Raw genomic sequence first — 6141 nt, 5'->3', positions numbered from 1 at the left:
CGTGGAGGTGACACGCAGTTTCTCTCTGCTGCTTGGGTCTTGTGCTCTCGGTGGGCAGTCTTCATCCAGCGATTATGAGAATCAGTGTTTGGAGTGTGTTCACGTCCTGACTAAGCATATTCTTCTTAATCAGATTCTGCTCAGGATGCCTGAGCTCAGTCGGTTGAGTGTCCGACTCTTGATTTCAGCTCAGGTCGTGATCTCATAGTTCATGAGATCAAGCCCCACATCGGGGCTGTCAGCACAGAGCCTGCTTCAGATTCTCTGTGTCTCTCTCTCTTTCTGCCTCTTCACCTTGCTTGTGCACACACACTCTCTCAAAATAAATAAATTGTAAAAAAAAAAAAATTCTGCTCACGAGCCTTTGGTGTGTTTGTTTTGACCTGATGTCAGAAACTGAGATACTCAGTGGGTGCAGTGTGTCACAGCCTGCTGGGTTGCTGTGTGGTTTCACAGCCAGTGAAGTGCCGCTCCGAGGGTGGCGCTGCTGACTACGTGGTGGACGTAAGTCACATGGTGCCTTTCTGTGGAGGTGAGCATCACGTTACTGTGCAAACTCCCACTTTGTTGTTGTGACAACAGTCACACGGAACAGGAGTCCGTAAAGTAAGTCCCCCTCACACTCACAGGGTAACAGGTACAGAGCTTTCTAGATATTTCTGTGCACACAAGTACAGAGCTCAGCTTTCTTTTTATAAAAATGGAATTCTGCATCCATGCTTCTCCAGAGTGCCCTGACCGGTTGTCCTGTCCTGCACATGCACCCTCTTCTCGTGTTTGACAAACACCCTTTCACCTGTCGTAAAATTATGTAATGTATAGGTCCCCATCTTAACCGTTTTTAAGTCTACAGGTGTACTCACGGTGTTTTCCCTGCTGCCCATCTCCACGCTGCTTCATCCGAGCAGAGACTCTGTCCCCGTTAAACACGCCTGTCCCAAACCGTGACCTCTCAGCCCTGGTGCTGCCCCTGCCACCTTCCTTCTGTGTCTGGGAATTTACTATGTTTCCAAGCTCTGTCCAGGTTGTAGCACATAATAGAGTTTGATTTCTTTTCATAGCTGAGCAATATTCCTGGGAGCATCCTGCTCACTGGCCCCGAAATACATAGTGATGCAGGGATGTTGTGGTTTATTTCCCCTGGTGCTGGATATGAGGCTGCATCCAGTTTCCAGTTAGCAGAGCTGTGTGGGAAACACCATGGTGAACATTCAGTGCATGAACCCTTGCACTTCAGTGTGAGCATGTCTGTAAGATTTTGAGAAGTTAGCCTGCCAAGGGACAGGCTGCCTGTGACAGGGACCTACCTACCCCATCCCATCTAAACCCAGCAGGTTTAGATGCTGCTTCTCAGGGCCAGCCTGGCTGAGTCTCCAGCACTGATGTTAGCACCACGTGCCTCCAAACCCCTGGGTGTTAGCTGGAATACACATGCCCCCAGACCTGGACTCGAACCGTGGGGGCCCTGGCCTGCGAGGTCTCTGAAGCATCGGGCAGTTCCCGGAACCCAGTGGAACCTGCTTGGGTCCATAACGCTGAGTGCCACTTGGTGTAGAAGAAAGAATTTCTACAAGTCTCTTCTTTTGGCTTTGGGCTCTGGTGGATCACACCATGAGGGCACTGGTTGATGAAGGGACCCCAGTTACAGGAAGCCCCCCACACCCCACCAGACATCTGCTGCTCAATTCTTGGGCCAGCACAGCATGGTGCTCCCAACCCTCCATTCACCAGCTTCTTGAGCGGAAGCCCTACACAGGACAGAGCTCTGTGTCCTGCCTAAGAGCTTCATGGGTGAAGGGAGCAGTCGCGGCCCAGGGCAGGGCCCCAGCCTCAGAACATCCTCAGACCCTCCGAGGTGAGGCCAGGACACGAGCATCTGTATGGGTGAGCGCTGGGCACTGTGGGGACCCAGCTAGCTGTCGACACGTGCGTGTGGCATGGCAGCTGCAGGTTAACCGATGGGCCCGGGTGAGGGGTAAGGGCCTGCCGGCTGCCACACGACCCCCAACCCTCACCCTGTAGTCCTGCTCTACGGAGACGGCCCCACCTGTCGTGAGGTGGGCACTGCTTACGAACCAGGACAGAGCTCTGCCCATGCAGGGAGTCCGCAGAGCCCTGCACCTGGCTGGGCCAGGAGCTGAGCCTCAGAGCACTCGTCCCTGGGAGCCCTCTGTCCCTCCGGCTGAGTGGTGACCCGGGAACACTTGTGACAGTCACTTCCTCCACTGTGTCCTGCAGGTAAGTGTGGGCAGGCAGTCCAGAGGCTGGAACACAGCTGAGATCATTTCTGGATGTGCAGATCCAGTCACGGTCTTGGGCTGGGGTGGGGCCAGGAGTGTGTACCCTCTGCCCCAGGAAACGAGCTGATTGCTTGAGAAAGAACTGAAATGACCTCTGTGAAGACTGGCTATCTAAACACCTTAGAGTGCATGCTCTTGTGGTTTGGTTACATTTGTGCAGTAAAGCAAGGCACTGGCCAGAACAGGAATTTTGATCCTGTGTAGACTGTTTGCCTTGCAGGTATTAGCTCTGCAGGCTTCACCCAGGACCCGTCTGTTCTCTTGTGCGTTGTGGTCAGAAATCAGCAGGTTCGGAGCAGGCTCTGGAAGAGGCAGCCAGGAGGTCCTGTGCTGCCGTAGGACCCGCTCCCTGGCGCTGAGAGCACAGACAGAAGGCACGGTGACATTCCGTGCAGATAACCCTCGGGTCTTCGACCACGTGCAGAAGTAGGTACGAGGGAATGGGATTCGGACCACACAGGCCCTCCCTGTGGGCAGGTCACCAGAAAGCTGGGCAACTTCCTGGCAATAGATGTGGAAACACTCACGTAGTAAAGCTGAATGCATAACTGGGAGTTTGTGCTGGATGACATAACACCTATCGTAGATTCCAGAATAAACAAGCAGAGGTGTCCGAGGGAGGAAACACGAAAGCTGGAGAAATCCATTTGTTTAATTTTTCACATGCAAGAAGCAGCAGCCTCTGTAATTTAATCAAGCAATGGAGCCCCGTAGTTCTGAGGAGCTGGGTTTTTAAAAATTTGTTTAATGTTTATTTATTTTTGAGGGAGGGGAGGGGCAGAGAGAGAGAGAGAGAGAGAGAAACACAAAGCCCAACGCAGGTCTCGAATTCACGGACCACGAGACCATGACCTGAGCTAAAGTCGGACGCTTAACCGACTGAGCCCCCCAGGCGTCCCCTGAGGAGCCAGTTTTGAGGGGCCCATCTGAGACTTGTCTTCACACCCTTGTCTTAGCCATGCTCAGCCAGAAACCAATAAATTGTTAAACGTTGAATGTGCATGTCAGTCTCTTTGTGCCTCAAATGTCTGCATCCATAGGGTTATTTGGGCTCCAGAACTTGGCAGAGACAGGAGCCCGGCCCCAGGCCTATTGGAATGAGAGCTGGCTTGGGGGCTCTGGGCTGAGCTGGAGGGAGGCTAGCACATGGCCACAGGCGCGGCCGTGAGTGAAAGCATCGCTGGTGCCCTGAGCAGGACTGGCACCCTGAGCAGGGGGCCACAAACCCCATGGCGAGGCTCCCACTCTCTTAGAGTTAATTGACTTCTGGCCCCATATTGTTTGGGATTTTTTTTTTTAATAATTTTTTTAAATGTTTTATTTATTTCTAGGAGAGAGAGAGAGAGAGAGACAGCGTGAGCAGGGGAGGGTCAGAGAGAGAGGGAGTCACAGACTCTGAAACAGGCTCCAGGCTCTGAGCTGTCAGCACAGAGCCCGACGCAGGGCTCGAACCCACGAACCGTGAGATCATGACCTAAGCGAAAGTCGGACGCTTAACCGACTAAGCCACCCAGGCGCCCCTTGGGATTTTGATTTGTTTTGAAGCCGAAGCTTTGCCTTCTTATCTATCTGTATCAGATCAGCTTTTCCCTCATATGTTTGCACACTTCCCTTTTGGAGTTCAAACTGCTCAGGCACAGCCCTCACCCAGGGTGGAGGCAGCCACTTCGACGGCAGGGTGGAGGCCCTGCTGGCCTTCCCTTCCCCCCACCCCCCAGCCCCTGGCAGCTCCTGCCTCCACTCTGCCCAGCTGGGCAGCCCAGGGCCCTGCATTCCTGGCCCTGCTAGACGCCAGGCTGGTTTCCAACTGGCTCCCTCGACCGGCCGAGCTCCCCGGGGCCCAGCAGGAAAACATAGAGACATCTTTATTTTCAAGTTTTTGCTGTAACTTGGGGCGCCTGGGTGGCTTAGTCGGTTAAGCGTCCGACTTTCGCTTGGGTCATGATCTCACGGTTCGTGGGTTCGAGCCCCGCGTCGGGCTCTGTGCTGACTGCCAGCTTGGAGCCTGGAGCCTGTTTCAGTCTGTGACTCCCTCTCTCTCTGACCCTCCCCTGCTCATGCTCTCTCTCTCTCTCTAGAAATAAATAAAAAAAAAAAAAAAAGTTTTTGCTGTAACTTTGTTGTCTTTCATGTACAGAATCTTCCAGGAGAAGCCAGGCCTCCCACCATTCACGTAACCACACGGCTGGGGGTCATAACGATAGCGCACACCACACAGCCCTAAGTCCATTTGGCAGTGAAGCAGAAGAAGGTAGGCTCCGGAGGGACAGAGCCTGGCCATGGCTCTGGGTCGGGCCATCTCCCACTGGCAGGTGAGCAGGGCAGCCCTGTGAGGTGCGGCCCTGGGGCTGTGGGCTGGCTGGAGCTGAACCGGATCCCCATCTGCACATGGGGCAGTGAGGTTTGGTGGTGGGTCTTCATGCAGGGGTACGACCAGGCCAGCACATGTGTGGGCATCCGCTCTGCTGTCCGCCCTCCAGCCTGAGTGTGGGAGTGGATGGGAAGAGCAGACACAGATTGAAGGCCAAGGACAGTGTTGGTGGGGCTCTTGGCGTCCATCTTGGCAGGGCCCAGGAGCCACCTGCATCAGCCAGCCAGAGTTGGGTAACAAATTACCCCTAAACTGGCTTAAGGCGGCAATCACTAGCTGTTCTTTCTCACAGTCTGTATGGCTCAGCTTGTCTTTACCCCAGTGTGTCTGGAGCCTCAGCGGGACCCCCCCGACTACTCACTCACTCATCTGGTGGTGGGTGCTGCATCAGCCGGGGCTGGCTGGGGCCAAGGACGAAAATACCCACAGGGAGGCTCTCCATGTGCCCCGGGGCTTCCTGCCAGTACGGTGTCTGCATTCCCTGGACAAGCGTTCTGAGGAGAGAATCAGGAGGAAGCCTTGACGCCTTTTATGACCTAACCTCAGAAGCCAGACAGCACCATTTCCAGCATGCTCTATTGGTTGAAGCATTTACAAAGGTCCACCTGGTTCAAGGAAGGGGAACAAACCCCATCTTTGAGTGGAGGTGTGCCCATGGCACTGTGGGATGGCAAACAGTCGGCTCCCTGCTCAACCAGGATCAGGCCCTGGAACCACATCCTGGCACAGCCCTGGCCACAGACAGGCTGCGAGGTGACCCTCTGGAGAAGTGGGCATCTTCCAGCAGGGAGCATACAGGAGGGGGTGGCACCCTGAAATGGTTAGTGGTTCTGGATCTTAAGGGAGCCCAGCATCCAGATTCTAGGTGTCCAGGGACGAGGGTCAGCAGGCAGAGGACCCTGGCCAGCTGAAGGCAAGGTGCTCCCTCCGTTTAAGGGAAGAAGTTATGGATCCATCCCCCCCCAATCTGGACACCACATCTTGGTGGGGTGGGGGTGGGAAGATCCAGAGGGCGGGCAGGTCAGGACACTGCTGTCCTGGGAGGGGGCACTGTACCCCAATCAGGTACCTGAGGGGTCTCAGCAGGCTGACACGGAGACAGGGTGGAGAATGCCAGTGGGGTGCTCCCAGCACACCCGCTTAGCCTGGAGGCTAAGGTGCCCCCACTCCACGGCAGGCCGGCGGGTGTCCTGAGGGAAGAATGTTGGTAAAGAAGTCTGATGGGTCTGGCACAGTGTGTGTGTGACCCGTCCTTCCCCACTCAGCAACACCAGGGGCCCGACGGTCTGCGGTGGGGTTGGGGGGTCAGCCAGGCCTGGGGGAGTAACGGAGGGGGGCGGGAGGCCATGAGAGGCGGCAGCGGGGAGCTCGTACCACAAACACACGGCGCCTGGGTCTTAGACCTGGCGGGGTACCCGAGGCCCCGGAAGACGCTTGCGGGGCTGAGCCTGGTGTCGCCCCTGCGCCGGG

Source organism: Crocuta crocuta, unplaced genomic scaffold (assembly GCF_008692635.1).
Source record: "Crocuta crocuta isolate KB4526 unplaced genomic scaffold, BGI_CrCroc_1.0 scaffold466, whole genome shotgun sequence".
In the NCBI taxonomy this organism is placed as follows: Eukaryota; Metazoa; Chordata; class Mammalia; order Carnivora; family Hyaenidae; genus Crocuta; species Crocuta crocuta.
Note: the sequence above shows the minus strand (reverse complement) of the source record.